At 34.8% G+C, this 19,182-nt stretch overlaps 1 protein-coding gene across 14 annotated transcripts in view; it reads left to right on the top strand.

Moving 5' to 3' along the window:
* LOC131694151 (somatostatin receptor type 2-like) overlaps positions 1–19,182 on the top strand; it is a 175,779-nt gene that overhangs the window by 111,257 nt on the left and 45,340 nt on the right. For all 14 annotated transcript variants that reach the window (XM_058982604.1, XM_058982602.1, XM_058982610.1 and 11 more), the window contains one exon: positions 256–487. The gene's annotated coding sequence lies outside the window, so the exon portion shown is untranslated. The remainder of the gene's footprint in view (positions 1–255; positions 488–19,182) is intronic.

Raw genomic sequence — 19,182 nt, 5'->3', positions numbered from 1 at the left:
TGTGGAATCCTTATAGGTACAGAGAAAACCACACCATGGCTTAAAACATATTGAATTTATATCAATTTGACGAAAACCTGCGAACTTCATCTATTTATTACTATCTCCATTTATTTAATCCGCAACAATTTGACCTATATATCACCCACCGGAACAACGACGAAATAGTTCCGCAGTATTAGTTACAACATCAAACAACCGTTATCTATTTAACGAATTCCTTCGTTTTCTCCCCACTCTTTCGCACCGATTCAGGTTGACCCAAAAATGGACAAATTGTGTTAGACGTCCTCCGCCCGACCAAGCCCCTAACAGCTTTCGGGTCTCGTTTCGTCCTCATTGAGTCACGCCCGTGTGAGCTGTGTTTGTCTTATCAAGCTCGGAGCTAGGCAAACAAATTGCTGGAAGAATATACCTCGAACCAGGTGTCATCCACTACCGAGTCCATTTACCGTCAGGCGAAACGACCATCCGAGTATAGGAAAAGGTAAGAAACGCAATTATTTTACCACTATTTTTGTTGTTACAGCTCTCCGACTGCCACATTTCTGACCATGGGACGTTTTTGGGGTTTGAGGGGATCTAGTTATCCGGTATGGACTATAAAACGAAAACAAACAAATTCCGTAGTAGGTGGAGCAAATGCCTTCTTTTTGGATGGACCGAGTTCGTGCCGAATGTGTTGATGGTCCGGCTGGTTTGTTTTGAATGGAATATATACCCGCAGGTGTGAGTCAATGAGTTTACGGCTTAGTTGAATCGAACGACTAGCACTATGGGATATTGTGCTGAAATTAGGACAAGTTGGGCTAACATTGTTTTCAGAGCTTCCAGATATTTCGTTTAGGGCTATTCGGAGGATTAGGAACAATAATGAAGCATACTACACACCAAAAAATAAAGAAATTTAAACGACATGTTAATCAATACGAATGTAAATATACAACGATTGAATCCAAAATTTGATTGAAAATTACGTTAAAATCAATTGGTGCTTCAAACAGCATACAATTTTACACTTTTATTCGTGTAATATTACATGTCATTCATTTTACAACAATATTCGAGTAAAAATACATTGAAGTGCATTGGTTTTCCGTTTAAAGAAACTGTAATTTTCAATCCACGTGTAAAATTATAATAAAATTCGTTGAAGAAAGCACGACAAGTAGTGTGTATTTGTGGCGGAACATAATTTTACATTTATATTCATGCTCCAAATATGTGCATGAAAATAAACTTAAAATCACAAAATATTTTTATCTATGTTTTCTATTATATAGGTGAGACATTACATTCGTTATCATCATCTTCAATATGCTCTAATGCGTTTTTCAAAGGGGCCTTTGATCGTACCGAACCCCAGATTTTTCGACGAAATATATGTCTCTTATGCCTCGAAATGGGGTAAAGTTTTCTGAGGAATCTCAAAATAACAGAATTTTGAATGAAAAATGAATTGGTGGTGAAAATATATTTTGAAAATATCAATTTCTAAAAAATGTAGTTTTTCGCGAATTTTAAGACACCTAAAAAGTTATTGTCTTAAGCTTACTCTAAAATAAATTCATACGAATGTACCCTTAATTAGGTTGTTGCAAAATGCTATAATGGTTTTAAAATTTTAAATCAATATGTCGATTAAAAATCAAAAAAGTACAAACTATTTTCAATCTCTCAGGAATACCGTCAAACGGGGTAATTTGCAACAGTTCGACATGTTTCAATTTAGATGAATTTGGCAACACTAATAATAACACGATGCCACAAAATGAAAAAAAAAAAAAATTAATGTGCTTTTCAAGTGTTCTGTCAAATGTTGTAGGTCTAGTCGAATATGGCACAAAACCACGTTTGGTCAGTTTACATGGTGTCTTTGTCGAACAACATTATTTAAAAAATTCGACCTCCGCTAAACTTCTGGATGTGAAAGAATGGACTTTTTCCCTTTCATTTGCAACCGATCGCAAAATAATCGAATGGGGGGTCTACAACAACTGTTCATTTCAAAGATTTTTGTTCCAAAACTTAGGTTTTACAAGGATACTAGTTGACATTTTTACCACTAGGTGGTACTGTAGATATTCAAAAGATACTAAAATTGAGAATCCGATGAAAAAATTCATTGCCTACAACTTTGTGGAAATATACAAATTGATAAAAAAAATCATCCGAGAAAGTTATTAACATTTTATCAGTTTTGTAGATCTGCACGGGCCTTCTGGTTAAGAAGTCGATTTGCAAGGACTCACAAAAAGTTGTTGGGTTTAGTTGAACAGTGAATTCAGATGAATTTAATTCTTTATAAAGTCCAATTGCAAACGGAAAAAATATATTTTCAGGTTCCGTCGGTTATTGACCACCAATTATATTTTATGAACTTTGAAGTTTAGACAAATGTTTACCAGACATATTAAATACTCTTACCTTTCAAAGATGTTAAATAAAATAGTAATCAGATTTTTTTTCTTTCTATCATGTATTCATGTCTTCTTTATAATATCCATTTTCATTGTAGGGGATGGCTATTATAATCCAGAATTTCCCTCCTTTCTGATCAGATCTTGCCTGATAGAATTACCCTCCTTTCCAATCAGATCTTGCCTGAACTTAATCAAATACTTCGAATCATTGTAGCTTTTGATTGAAAATTCTATTAGTCATTTTCAAAATGATTGAAAGAGAAAAAACTTTGAGTCTTAGGTATATGTTTGATAATTTTTGAGGCAGATTTCATGGATCAGAAAGTATGAATGTATGGTTTCGCTTACACTCAAATCGCATTTTATTTCCAAAAGAAACACATTTCACAAAGTTTTAAGAAAAGGCATCAAAACCATTCCGGAAATTCCGAAAGCGATTCTCGCAGAATACGGATCACAACAGTAAACGAACAAGAAAGCATTGCGGTGACCAATAAACCCTAAAAATAAAGCATCGCGCTGAACTATACATTCAGTAAGCTCTCCTAGTCATTTAAGTCTGTTTATTGAAGATTTCTCGCATAGTATAGGAAATGAGCGAAGACCGTATATCAAGAAAACTGAAAACTTTGTCCAGAATCTGGAGAAAGAAACAGCAATACCTCTTTCGGGTAAAGGTAGTATTTCTATATCTACTTTTATATTGAGCTCCATATTTTCATACACATGAAAAAACATTTATTTTTCATTGACTATTACGATTTCTGTTCAGTGTATAGCGATTCCGCAAATTTCTGCTCAAAGAAAATTATGACACCTTTCTTCTAGGTGATGTGAAATTTGTTCCTTTTGTACTCAAAGTATGATTGGAGCACAAAAAAGCTATGTAGATATATCGTTCGTTGGACGGAAGTCCTCCAATTTTTCCAAAAAGTTAACTAATTTGAACCTAAATCTCATAGAATTATATTTGCATCGATAATTTTTATACTAATTTTGAAACGGTCAATCAGGATTATCAAGTAACAAAATATCTAATGGAGTTTGTTCAAATAAAATGGTTTAAATTTAAGCCAAATGTATCTTACAAGATGTTGATGGAAAAGGAGGTTGATTCAAGATTATATCAGCTCAGATTCCTCTGTTCAATTGAGCGACTGAAAATAAAAGTCGCAAGAACAGATCACGATTTATAAAACCCGTTTCAAATATGTTAGAACGAAAAATCTGGATATAAAGTAAAAAAACCGACTGGGACTCTTCGGATAAAGTAGTTTTTTTAGCCGACTTTTAATCTTGAACATCACGATGTATGGATGCTCCTACAAACGATTTATTTTTAACCGGTTGTTATACTTGAGGTTCATCCTTGTCAAGTTAACCGGGTGAGAACTTTTTAAACGATTCTTATGCTGAAGGATCTCTGTCTGATTTTTACGCTTGAAGTTTATTTCCGATTTTTATATTCATATATATTTGAAACGGGTTTTAAGAAGCATGTTCTGTTCTTGCGACTTTTGTTTTCGGCCGCTCAATTAAAGCAAAACATTATTGAAAAATTAAAATATTTTTTGAAATCGGCTTTTAACCAGTAGCCCCGCGCAAACCTATAACTTTGATAAAATCTTAATAACTTTCCCGGGCGATTTTAGATCGATTTATAATTTTCTACATTGTTGTAGACAATGAAATTGCCCATCAGATTCTCATTTTTCGTAATATTTGAATGTCTATAGCGATACCTAGTGACAAAAATGTGAAATAGTTTCATTGAAAAACAAACAAAGATTTCAAACAAAAAATTTTCAAAATAAAAAGTTGTTCTGGAGCCCCCGACCAATTATTATATTTTTGGTTACAAATGAAAGAGAAAAGTCCATTCTATCACATACGATTTTTCCAAATAAAACTTGTTCTACCAAACACACCGTGTTTGAAATACCCTTAAAATCTTGATTTATAGCAAAAAAACTATTTTTCAAGACTCGCAGCACTAAAAAATTTTCCCTGCGGTCATTTTTCAACCGATTTTAAATTTTTTGAGTGTTTTGGAAAGAATAATAAATTACTTTTCTAACGGCATGCTATGTTATGTCTTCTTGTTAAAAATTCCATACGATTTTGGGACAAAAATATGAAAGTATCCATTATTTTATAATTTTTCATAAAAAATTTGAAAATTGCTAAACATTTTTTTAACCTTCTTTAAGTGTTGGGGTCAATACGACCCAAAATGAAGTTTCAAAATGCAAAAGCTTTTCAAGTTTAGTTTAGAATTTTTTGGCTTTTCTTCTTTCATGAAAGCAACGATTTTCAATAAAGTACAAAAAAGTTACGAATAAGGTGTTGGCGGGGCATATTGACCCGGATTTCGAACTCTGTTTTATGACACATTTTCAGCCGAATCTATATGAACTTGCATCCGAATTGTTCATTAGAGTTTCAGTCTTCAGTTTCTGGCAAATATTACCGTTCCTGACTTGGTTAGACAGGGGGAATCGGGGTCATGTTTGGCATACATATAGGTATGCAGAACCGTCATCATAAATCACAGGTTTATTGACAGAATACTAATAATAAACACAAACAAAACAAAAATGAGAATGTACATTTTAGTTTTGTACATTATAAGGACGATCTTGGATGTTCCGCATTACGATTCCGATGCCGAATCCGGTGGTACGATAGTATTTCTCATAATACTTAACAAGCGATTATTTGGTCAATCAATGAAACTGATCCCAAAGTTTTGTAATATTCTTAAAAACTTAAATAAAATTCCATCTAAAATGATATTGATACTTTGATTCAAATACTGGCACTAGATTTTACGTGAAAGTCATCCGGAAGATACGTTAAACTGTCTAATTCATAATACTTAACAAGCGATTATTTGGTCAATCAATGAAACTGATCCCAAAGTTTTGTAATATTCTTAAAAACTTAAATAAAATTCCATCTAAAATGATATTGATACTTTCATTCAAATACTGGCACTAGATTTTACGTGAAAGTCTTCCGGAAGATACGTAAAACTGTCTAATTCAAAAACCTTGTTCTACAATTTTTTCGAAAACATTTGTTAGCGCTGAATTGGCACAAATTAATAGTTCCGAGTGAAAAATTGATCCACATAATGACCACTTTGAAAATCCGGAACATGAACTAATCGATTCATAAAGTTGGTCTTTCTTGAATCATCATTTGAATGTATTCGTACAAAAGTCCTATAAACATGTTTTTTGACGTAGGACTACGTCTTTGTTTTCGGTATGGGGGTGCACTCTGCAAATTCTACAAAAATGGTATGTAACGAAAAGTGGTCCAATTTTAAACGCATATAATTCAGCCATCTCACGATAAATTTTCAAATTTTTTGCGCAAATCGCCCCGAAATACTTCTAAGAATAGATTCCAATAGATAAACCCAAAGATTTTTGATATCATAGCATTAAAAAATTAAATAATATACAACCTTGTCAAAATATCGCGCATTAACACACAGAAGATAGCGCTTCCCAAGCCCTGTACGACGGATTGGTATACCTAGCGCGCAATGCTTCTATGAATGACGTCATCATCGACTATTTAAAGAACAGACTTGGCCAGACACGCTCAGTTCCCTGTTGAACGGCTGGCGATGCAGATCACTGCGCTGTGTTTTTTACAGCCAGTGTAGCTGAGCTAGAAGTCCGTTACACTGGCTGTGGAGGGACGCTACCCTGTGTCGTCCAACAAGCGACCGCTCCAACTGCTTCCTAAATGCCGCTGTAATGTTGCCAGTAAATTTTTGGTTTAACTAGCACATGTATTTGCTATTTGCGCTTGAAATTAAGTAATGTAGTGGTAGTAATAAGCTTCCCATTTTGGTTTAAACGCAAGGACAGTTTTTAAAACAGGATTTGATTAATTAGTTTAGCTCATCTAAGCAATTTTATCAATTCTGTAATTTAAAGGGAATTTTACGGAACTTGGTGAATTTGGCCTCACTTGCAACTGGTATAATCAACCTGCACAAAGTGTTGCATAACGCAGGGCTGTTTTTTGGAACAAAATCATTCAGCCCTTCGCTATGCAAAATCACGATATTATGACAGATGGGCTAAGCGCGGCCGTTCCTTTCAATCGGGAAAGGCCGCGTGGAATTTTGGTGAAACGCGCTAATAGTGACGTGGTGGTACTAGTTGTCTCTTTCGCTCTACCCATCATCATTCATAAGTGAATGAGATATTACAATCACCTTATGTTTCTTGTTAGACATGTTTTGTACATATCTGGTAAAAATACTTCGTCATAAACACATTTTTTCAAACATGATTCTTGATTTCTAAACATGTCCAAAAATGAGACATGTTTATAGCGAGTGGGTAAAATGAACATGTGGCGGTGGTAAAATGAACAGCTTCTGGTGACCTGCAAAATGTCCTGTATGTATGCAATGCGCAGCGTTGGATAGCATTTTCCGATCAATGCTAATATTATAACAAATCATGAGCTTTGCATACACACAGGGCATTTTGCAGGTAAAAAAAATTGTCACGGAAGAATTGAGTTTTCATGATGTAATATTAACCATTTTACAATCCTGTGGCATCGAAACACATCTACAAACTTGGGGTTATCCATGGGTGTTTGAACTTTTAGGATCTGTTTGAGAGCAACTAGAAAGCTTGTTCTATACATGAAATGTGATTATATTGTCTAAAATTTGATTTTTCTTCACCGGTCCGGGTGTTTTTTTCCCACACACTAAGTACTAAGAAAATAAATATTTATATTAAGTAGTATAGTCCTACGTCTACAGTTCGTGCAACCCCATAGGGCTGCCCCTTGTAGTTTTTCCCTTCCGGAAGATCTGGAACATACGTGGACCTTGTCATAGAGCTCTGAGATTTTTCCGAAAATATTTTTGGAAATATCATTCGCATAAATTCGTACTTGTGACTCTATTAGCAACGTAGTGACCTTCCGGAAGATCCAGAACTGGGAGTCTGTAGTTTTCTTGAAATTTTCTTTTCAGAATTATTATTGCCATGAAATCGTATATGTGGCCGGAATAAAGACCCTATTGTTTTCGTAGAAATTTTCCGGAGATACGCAAAAACCTTCAGTGTTATTGGGCTAGATTTATGGATTTAGCAGTTATACGAATTTTCCAAGTCTTCGGAAAGATTTTCACGTAGAATCTAGGGACATTGGTTGAGTCAAAGTTTCAATATAATTAGAATTTTAGAAGGGTTTTTACATAAGCTTTCAAGAATATTACATATTGATCGACACATTATCGCTTGTTCAATATTATGAGAAATACTATTATACCGCCGGACTCGGCATTGGAATCGGAATCCGGAACATCCAAGATCGGTCTACAAATTGGACATATACATTATACATTCCAATTTTTGCTTTGTTTGTTTTTATTATTAGGCTTCTGTCAATAAACTTATGATTTATGATGACGGTTCTGCATACATCTAGGTATGCCAAACATGACCCCATGCGGCACCGATTCCCACTGGCCAACTAGGTCAAAAACGACATTATTTATCAGAAACTGAAAATTAAAACTCTAACAAACAATTTGGGTACAAGTTCGGCTGAAAATGTGCCTTAAATCTGAGTTCGCAAATCCGTGTCAATATGTCCCACCAACACCTTATTCGTTGCAAAAAGTTAACACCTAAAGAAGGTTAAGAAGCGTCCTTTTTAATAAAAGTTTAGAAAGAACGTTTAATTCCACGTCCAACGACCTATTTATCATCAAAATCGGTTGATAATTGGCACCTATATTTTTTTTCTAATTAAAACTACAAGGGGCAGCCCTATGGGGTTGCACGAACTGTAGACGTAGGACTATACTACTTAATGTAAAATATTTATTTTCTTAGTACTTAGTGTGGGAAAAAAACACCCGGACCGGTGAAGAAAAATCAAATTTTAGACAATATAATCATATCTCATGTATAGAACAAGCTTTCTAGTTGCTCTCAAACAGATCCTAAAAGTTCAAACACCCATGGATAACCCCAAGTTTGTAGATGTGTTTCGATGTCACAGGATTGTAAAATGGTTAATATTACGTCATGAAAATTCAATTCTTCCGTGACAATTTTTTTGCCTGCAAAATGACCTGTGTGTATGCAAAGCTCATGATTTGTTGGGATATTAGCATTGATCGGAAAATGCTATCCAACGCTGCGCATTGCATACATACAGGACATTTTGCAGGTCACTAGAAGCTGTTCATTTTAACACCGCCAGATGTTCATTTTACCCACTCGCTATAAACATGTCTCATTTTTGGACATGTTTAGAAATCAAGAATCATGTTTGAAAAAATGTGTTTATGACGAAGTATTTTTACCAGATATGTACAAAACATGTCTAACAAGAAACATAAGGTGATTGTAATATCTCATTCACTTATTAGTTAGAAAATAATGACTTTGCTTAACGTGTTCATTTTACCGCCAGTTCCTTTACCTACCAACACATTGACGCCAAACATTGAACCCAAACCGTACAATGCAAAATGAGTCAACGCTGATGATGATGGGTAGAACGAAAGAGACAACTAGTACCATCACTATTAGCGCGTTTCACCAAAATTCTACGCGGCCTTTCCCGATTGAAAGGAACGGCCACGCTTAGCCCATCTGTCATAATATCGTGATTTTGCATAGCGAAGGGCTGAATGATAACACATAATTTTGTTCCAAAAAACAGCCCTGCATTATGCAACACTTTGTGCAGGTTGATTATATCAGTTGCAAGTGGGCCAAATCCACCAAGTTCCGTAAAATTCCTTTTAAATTACAGAATTGATAAAATTGCTTAGATGAGCTAAACTAATTAATAAAATCCTGTTTTAAAAACTGTCCTTGCGTTTAAACCAAAATGGGAAGCTTATTACTACCACTACATTACTTAATTTCAAGCGCAAACAACAAATACATGTGCTAGTTAAACCAAAAATTTACTGGCAACATTACAGCGGCATTTAGGAAACAGTTGGAGCGGTCGCCTGTTGCACGACACAGGGCAGCGTCCCTCCACAGCCAGTGTAACGGACTTCCAGCTCAGCTACACTGGTTGTAAAAAACAGAGCGCAGTAATCTGCTTCGCCAGCCGTTCAACAGGGAACTGAGCGTGTCTGGCCAAGTCCGTTCTTTAAATAGTCGATGATGACGTCATTCACAGAAGCGTTGCGCGCTAGGTATACCAATCCGTCGTACAGGGCTTGGGAAGCGCTATCTTCTGTGTGTTAATGCGCGAGATTTTGACAAGGTTGTATATAATTTATTTTTTTAATGCTATGATATCAAAAATCTTTGGGTTTATCTATTGGAATCTATTCTTAGAAGTATTTCGGGGCGATTTGTGCAAAAAAATTGAAACTTTATCGTGAGATGGCTGAATTATATGCGTTTAAAATTGGACCACTTTTCGTTACATACCATTTTTGTAGAATTTGCAGAGTGCACCCCCATATCGAAAACAAAGACGTAGTCCTACGTCAAAAACGCGCTCGCATGAACTTTTGAGTGAACGTTCTAATATTTTTTTTTTAAAAGAATCGTTTTTTTACTAACTTACGTATACTTTTTAAAGTTTGTGAACAATCGGAAAAAAATAACGGAAGATATAATTATAGAATATTTGAGTACGTGACAATGCCTCGCTACCCCCTTAAGAGTTCATGCGAGCAAGTTTCTAATTTATCTAAAATTATTAACTCTGCCATTTTCAACCGATTTTGATAATAAATAGGTCGTTAGATCCAAATTTTTTATTCTCTCTTGATCTTTAATAAAACAAAGACGCTTCTATGGAATAATATTGAACAATTTTTATAATTTCCATGAAAAAATCGAAAAATAATGGTTGTTTATATTTATTATTGTACCAAAACTGCATAGTATTTTTAACAAAAGAACATAATATAGCATACGGTTGGAAAGGTCACTTCAAAAAAGGACACTCAAAAAATTAAGAACCGATTGAAAAGAGTTCGCGTAGAAAATTTGTTAGTGCCGATCGTCCCGAAAAATAGTATTTTTCTATAAATCAGGGTTGAGAGGGTAGGGGAGAGTGGGTACGCTTGATCCCACTTTTGTTTTTTTTCTTATAACTTTTCAATGAAATAAAAATTTCAACTACAAAATTCGCCATCTTGTAGTCAATTCGAATTGTAAGAGCTATGAATAATGTGTAAATCCGAATACTATGTCCAGTCAGTAATAGGAATAGTTTTAAAAATCATGTCAAAATGAGGTTTATGTAAAATCGTGTGGTAACTTGATCCCCCGCCTACTAGGGCTAAAGAAACAATGCACACTATGACCTATAGATACGAAAGTTCAGCTAAACATCTATCCTGACAAATTAATTATTAAGACTACCCTTTTAGATGCACGACAAACTTTTACCACAGCGGAAAGTCGAGACAAATATTTGCGGTAAATCAATGCTGTTTAACTGGCTTTTTCAACCTTCAATAACGTATACCATCATTAGTTCATGTAAAAAACATTTTATATCAATTAATAGTGCCAGACACGTTATAAAAATTATGTTTTTCTATTTCTGCACAATTCGAAAGAGTTTGAGAGAAACAATGATAGGGATTGAGAATACCCAGTGTTACGGGGATCAAAGATACCTGTTGCATGAGGTGAAAAAAAATTTAATTTGTTTGTATGGGTAGTAAAACTTTTTATTCGAAAAACGTGTTTTTTCTAGACAAAAGCCCGTAGAAAGTAATCGTACTTAAAAATATTCATAAAAAATTAGTTCGACGATTTCATACGACCGTTCAAAAAATTTGTGAAAAGATCTTCGAGATGGATTTAAATACATATTTTCTAAAATATTATATAATTTTTCCAAACCAAATGTAATACATCAGATTTGTTTTTTAAACATCATAAACGACCAAATACTTCATTTGCTTTATATATTGTGATATTTTTATGCGTATAGATTAGGAGATATGGCCAGGGAATCAAATATCCCCAAGGATCAAGTGTCCTCACTCTCCCCTATATAACATTTTCATGCATTATTTTGAGTTGCATTTGATGAGATTTACAATCTATACTAGCTCGGTGTAATGAAATTCCTACAATTTAGCATCATGGCAGTGAAATGTTGGCATATGGTAACAGATAATCATGTACTCCCAGTAATTAGTTTCTGTTTCTTTGGCGCGACAGAGTAATCATCTGAATTGAAAGTATTTTCAATAGATTAGAAGCTGGAATGTGTGAAATAAAAGAAATTCAATTAAATTAAATTAACCCTAGAAAGGTTTCGTAACTTTTTCTATACGTAAACAATTTTGTGGGGTACATTCAAATTGTTGTTAGGAAATCGTTTTTATGAAAACTTCTCCATGATCCAAATACACTTAAAACATTTCTTTTACGTCTTTAAAACGATAAACATTAGATTGTTGACATTTTATGATGGGGTAACGCGAACAACTTTAAAAAAGGGCATAATTACACGAATTAATTGTCTTTGCTGGAGCAAAATTCCAAATTTCTCGGAAACTATCGCATTTAGGAAGATTTTTGTTAAGTGATTTTTAATTAAAAGTGATACTTAGAAATATATTCTGTAATAAAATTACATTTTTGTATGTTAATTAGTATGAAATTTATAAACAAATGTAAGATTATTGTTTGGAAAACTTTTTATCGACATGTTCTCCATCAAACAATCATATTCAAAACGTTTCTTTTCTCTTTAGGTTTTAGTTGACAATATATAAGGAATTAAAAAAATGGTTTTATTTGTGCAATTCGAATTTTTAACAATTTTTTTAGCGTATTTTTTTCGCAAAGAAGTGTTAATTCCCTGCAACTCGTTCTCAGATAGTTTTGGTGTATAAAATAAAACAATCGAACAATAAATTGATTTCAATGTACATAGAAACGCCTACGCCCTTTTAAAAATTGCTCTTGAGTCAAAATAATCTTATTGACTGTGGAAAATGTTTAGCCTTTCATGCCGGTGAAACCTATGAAGTTGGTCGATCGCGATTTTAGAGATTTTCGGACAGATCTTGGTGGAATTCCTCATGATACAAAAATTAATTAAAGCATCATGGCCGCCTTATCGTTATGGATGATTCGTTTACAGAAGAAAAACAACGAATAAAGTTGCATTGCTGACACCTTTTTGTTGCAGTGTCGGCAAATATTTCACAAGTTTGCAAATATTTTTTTCATTATATTATACTTATTGCAAACAAACACTTACAGTTGCTATCCACTGAGTTACATTCAACTAACAGTTATCAAACATAATAAGCTCCAACTACTAAGCATCATTTAAATTGTTGTTAAATCGAAAATAATATTTTTAGTTAACAAAACCACTTTTTACGGTTGGATTAGCAGCAGCAAACTGCTTTGTAGTCTAGTTATTAGCAACAAACCATGGCCTGAAACATGCTTTTATACTTTTCTACAACTGCTCTTCCAGCAAAGAGGTTAAATTTTTTCGTACACTTGTTACGCATGTTGCTTGGGAATTGTCTAAGAAGAAAATATGTGCCTCAAAGAACAGCTCATGAAAGAAAGAATGATACATTTTATTATTCATTCAACGAATGCATGATTATTGCGGCTTTTATATTGATTATCTTCCATATTATTCAGTTCAATGATTGTATTCTGGAGGCCATCAACGATAGAACTACGGAAACTATGGTCACAAATGTAACGGCCGTAGCCTAATGTCGATGCTGCCCACAAAACTGCAAATTTCCAGAGGTTCTAAAACTAAACATTTTTCCATTATTTTGCTTAATTTTTCAATAATTTGCAACTATAATGGTAATACATCTAGATGGGTTTGAAATGTGCTTGAATCACAACTGTTTACTTAAAAGAGAAAAATAGAAAAAACTCTACATTCGTGAGGAATAAATATATCGCATGGTATTTTTAATTTTGCTGTCTCCCGTTTAAGTAATACGAAGGAAGCTTAGTTTTCTACTAACCCGAAAAAACGAGCGTAAGGTGGAAAACTCTACAATCAAGATAGCCTTGCGCTTACTTATATATTTTCGTGAGTTATGCCAATCGACAATTATGCCTAACATACTTATGCCTAACATATTTATGCCAAACGTAGCGCACCCGAACAAATACTACTTTTAGAATGCTGAGCTCAGTCGATTGATGTGATAACTGGAGAATTTTATTCCTTATTTATGACCCAATAAGACTGACTGTTCATTTGTTGACAATCATTCTGTATAGAGTTATCATACTTTTATCCGTAACTGCATAAAACACTTGTAACTTTTTTAAAATTGGTGTGTAAACAGTAAACATGTTCCCAATTGTGAAACCAAGATCTTTCGCTTGTGATAGACTCATCGCTTCAAAAATCGATTGAAATACATCAAAAAGCGCAGATCATAATCTTTATTGAGAATTAATCAGCTCTAGATAAAATAAAAGACGTAACATATCACAATGCAATCTCATGATGACTGCATCCCACTATCCTGCAGTGTTCACAGTCTCTTTCTTGGGTGGTATTATTTATTGCCGGAAACAACCATACGAAGTAGAGTCCTAACGAAGGAGTGTTTTGTGTATCAAAAAGATAACTGTGTTCTGGAGTACGGCTCGACAGTCGATAATCCGGACTGTTGCTATGCTGTTCTAGATTCCTTTTGGTTTCCTTTCGTTTATGGCTAGACGCACAAAAATCGACTGAAACATCAACATAGTGGGCTTATAAGCTGAAGATATTGTCGTACTTTTATTATTCTGCTGGCTTCTATGAAATAGATTAGTTCATGGTATAGCTTGAATAATGGCTCATTTGGCAAACATAGGTTGTTTATCTGCGTTGCTTGTCGTTTGCTTATCGTTGGAACTGGGGAAAGAGGTAATACTAAGGATTGAACATTGCACGGATTTAAACTGATTCACTGAAAGCCATTCGATGAAGAAAATAACAAAAAAAATTTTTGTTTTCCTAATTAGTTGATTTCAACAGAAAAATGAATAACGTAACTAAATTTTCTCTTAATTTTGAGAGATTCTCAAATAATAGTTATTGAAAATTATTATTGATTTTGATTCAAGACGCACATCATACGAAATGACAGCAAGTAGCTAAGATGCACACCTTACTGAAATACATCAAGGTAGCGACAGCAACTATGTTCATACACGCTGGGCATAACGGTTAAGCACGTAGGTAGTTGTCTCAGCTTGGAAAGCTTGTTTTATCCTAGACGCAACTACCTGAACCAGTACACAAAAAAAAACAGAAATTCAACTGACCTCATTTTGGTTTTACCTAGTTTTTCTTTAAAAACATTTCAATAAAGGGATGATTTTTATTGACATTTTTTTCAATACATGTGCACTGAAAATTGAAAGTATTGTCGAAAATTGTCAAAATCATTCTATTTCGGATTTAGTCGATTATGTAGTAACATTTCAATTATTAACCAATGTAATATGTAATATGATAATTATTTTTCATCGTTTGAGATTCCAAACTAGATGTGAAATAAGTATGAAGTTTTTTTTGTAGTGCTGGATAGTGTTTGTGACTAAATAGAAAAAAAATATGCCTTTATTCTAAAATTCAAATCAATCAATTTCCAACAATCCTTAAATACCTTTGGCTATTTCGTCTCATTTAAGATTGCAGTTTATAAAAAGATAACATTATGAGAAACAAAACTCTGTATTATATTTACGTGTGAATTACTGACATACGGAATTTTTCAACAATTTAATTCCATACCTTTCATCCGTCGGTCGGTGAAACAAAACGTTTGAAATATCCTATGTTGTATTTTACGATGAAGCAGTTTAATTCAACAATGAGATTAGTTGAATTCTAGTCGTTTGTGTCTTGGCTGAAAAGGTAGTGTAACGGCATATGCAATTGTGTCTGGACTAAAACAAGCGTTAGAAGCTGAGACAAGCGTTTCAAGCTTTAGCTCATGTAGCTTTTCAAGTTTTGTGCTTTAGCTTTTTAATTTTGTGCTAGGATGAAACGTTCGTGTCCAGACTGAAACTGACAGCATCAAACCAACAACGTTGGATTATTGTTTGCAACAAAAATTTAGTTCGCCCAAATATTAACTAGACGAAACCAAAAACTCAACTAATTTTTTAGTTGAAATTGTGATGAATCGGTTTTCCGTGTTGGTTTTACTGTTGGATGCATTTCGACTACATTAAATGTTTTCAATAAAATTTATAATTCACCAGAAATGCACTTTGTTGGGTAGTATACTGCTTAACTTAATCAGATGATGAAAATTTTCAAAGCATAGAGTGTTCGGCAAGGATCGTCAAGAAACTTTGACCAAACTGTTCTGAGAACTATGGGAAGATTTGGGAATAATTTTATATCATATACGTACATAGGTTATTGCTATGGAGTAATATAGCAAAGGAATTCTGTTGATCAACAATTAAAAGTTAAAGTGTTGTTCATGCTGCATTGAAATATAAATTTATTTAAAATAAACTGGAGTTGAACTTAAGCGATGCAGCTATTTTGTCTAAGAAATAGAAGTCCAAATTTCAATGCTTCCGCCAGCAAATATGATACTGTAATTAAAAATAATGTATTGCTTAATGATTGCACGGAGATATTTACACTACTAACATATTATTTTAACATAACTAAAGTTATGTGCAACATACTCGGGCAACACCGAGTATCTTAGCCAATAATTCAAAAATAGAGAGCTCATGCCGTAATACCAGGAGTCACTTACACCTTAACAAAATTGTACGGCCGATTCCTGGTACATAATTGTGCATCGCATTCAGAGGATTGCTGCACACGTAATGCACAAATTTGACATCGGGGTCAAAAGGGAACAAAGGAACCATTACTTTGTGTACTTTATCTCCGCTTTCCGAATGTGCTAAATCGACTGAGTGCGGCCAACATCTATCACACACTACATTGCTCGGTATCAACTCGTTCCATAACACGAGACGAAACTCAATTCAACGTGGTTATTCGAACTGATCGTAGTGAGTAAGTATATGAGGAACATTCAACAGGTCTCTTGACATCATTCATGCCTCTTGGGATAGCAGTTTGCCAATGTTGAACATTTGGGTTCTGATTGCAAAGAAACTCCACCCCCACCGGTGGATAGCGCCTCTGGTAATTCTTTTCACGTTTCGAGTCTCTTATTGCTACAGCGGTAGTAAAAAAAGGTACGTTTCGTGGATTTTTTATGTGAGTTGAGATTTATAGGGAGGTGAGAAAGTCGTAAATGATACGTACTTCGAAAATCTGCTAAATAATTAAAGTTGGGTAAGATTATATAGAGAAGGGTTGTTTTCCGTTGAATTTGAGCAATAAAATACACGTTGCAACAGCTACAATATAGCTTCTCGACGGACGTTGATGTAATGTAGTGTCGTGAACTAAAAAGATAGTGATTAAGCACGTAGCCAGAAAAACGTTTCGGGAGTGGGCCGAGAGTTAAGCCAAATACAAATTTGTATTTTGGTTAATATTTGGATCATCTTCCAGCAATGATCCAGGCCAGGTTGTAATATGAAATGTATAGATTTCGCTCAAACTATAAAGACTTTTTCCGGGGTCCAGAGGGCTGAGTCTTATATACCAATCGACTTAGCTCGACAAATTGGGACAATGTCTGTCTGTGTGTGTATGGAATAACATACTCTCATTCGTGTTTCTCAGCAATGGCTGAACCAATCTTCAAACAAATTTCAAACGAAACGCCTAACATTCAGACCAGGCATTGTAATTCTCTCTCACTCACGCGAGAAGAAGCTTACCCGATGTCCAACTTTTCCGAGATAAGATGAGTCGCAAAATTCTCCGTCTCCACAAATAGCGTGAGAATAATTTTCCGGATAAAATTTATTTGTTTTTTTCCTTCTCACCGGAGAAGGTGATAATATTTTTACTTCGTGGAAATCAATAAAAGCGACAAAATATACGCTTAATTTCAAAGAAAAGCGGCAATGGAGTACGATAGACTTGTTTTTTCGTGTTTGGAATAGCGACAGCAAGGCAGAGAGCGTAAAAAGGATACCGTGATAAACTCATTCGCTCATTCTCCGGCGGTATTATTTATCCGGAGAAATAACACGTTGTACTTATCCGGAGAAGTTGTGTGAGTGCCTATAACTTTTCGTGTGAAAATGTGAGTTTTTATTGTCGCAGTAGTAAATTATCCGGACGCATTTACTCATATGAGCGATAAATGCAATGCCTGATTCAGACAGAACGCCCTTCTAAACCTACTTATTTGAATCTTGATTACAGCAATTTTATGCATTCAACTGTTTGAGTCAAAGTATGTTGGATGCTAGTATGTAGCGCTTTAATAGAAATGAACGAATTCCAGAAACAAAAATCTGTGACTGTGGAACGTTAACACAGCAGTGATCGATTTCAACGGCTTTCTTACCCGTCCAACCTTTAGCGAGGTTGAGCATCTGCTGATGTCAGTGGCGGATCCAAGGGGAGGGTCTTGGGGGTCCGGACCCCCCCCCCCCCCCGAATTTTTTTAACTTCTTGAGAAATTTTAAAATAGTTTCTATTTTAAATTCGTTCTAAACTCAAAATCATTCCAAACCAGATTCGACCACCAAAACTGATTTCACTTAAATGAGGTTATTACACATCACCTATTGCACAATGAACAGTCCAAAATCGAAATTTCGGACCCCCTCCGAAATTTTTTTTCTGGATCCGCTCCTGGCTGATGTTGATATGTAAAGTGTGGCCATTGACGTACTAATACAGTCGTTTAATGGAAAAATCACAGCATTGTCCGTGGCTACAAAAATCGTAGGCACGACAATGAACAGAAAAAGTCAAATACAAGATTTTCTTCTAAATCAAAGATAGTGCAATAGAAGATCATAGTAGGTCAGCAAGATCGCCGACACGTGCCACAGGGGAGTTGAAAATCTTATTGTATAAGCTAGATCATAAGAGCCAGTCATAATGCAAGCCGTCTATAGATGGGAGAGAACAGCCTCTCTGTCCGCCGCATGTTATCAACAAGGAGTTGGCATTGCCACTCTCCTAGTCCATGTTGCTTCAATCGAGTGCCCTCCTGATGATCTCTTCCAGTTCCCAAATCAATTCAACTATGAAATAAAGTGGTAAATATAAAATAAGAAATTAACTGCATGAGAAATAAATATGTGAATAAACAGGAAAATTAATAAATAAATTGCTCATCAATATAATGACTGGAAATCCTTTGCCGTAAGTGCGCTGTAATCTAAAATTGCAAAACCTGAGAATATTTTTAACTACAAGAAATATTATAAACTTATGTAGGGTGATGAGCCTATTTTCGCCATGTTTCTATTATCACCCTACCCATTTGAAGCCGTTGGTTAGACCAGTGTCTGCCATCTTTGTTCTACGCATTGAGTCAAATGGAAGCGCATTAATAGGGGCACTCGATTCGAGTTTTCGTTGCGCTCAAAAACGAGAATTTCACTGATTTCAGCGCATTTGTGTTTTTATGACAGTTTTTAACAACGGAGCAAAGCTGTTGATGTCAATTTGTGCGCATTCCATTGATTGTAGACCGAGTAATTAATGAATTAGTGAGGCACCCTCCTAAGTGTGGTAAAAATAGGCACTTTACCCTATGTAATATATGGTCACTAGGAACGAGTTTTATTCATATTCTGGTTGTCGCCCGAAAATATCTATCCCCGCTATATTATACCTGTCATCTCTAATT

The sequence above is a fragment of the Topomyia yanbarensis genome, chromosome 3 (assembly GCF_030247195.1).
Source record: "Topomyia yanbarensis strain Yona2022 chromosome 3, ASM3024719v1, whole genome shotgun sequence".
Taxonomy (NCBI): domain Eukaryota; kingdom Metazoa; phylum Arthropoda; class Insecta; order Diptera; family Culicidae; genus Topomyia; species Topomyia yanbarensis.
Note: the sequence above shows the minus strand (reverse complement) of the source record. Positions and strands in the feature narration are given on the sequence as shown.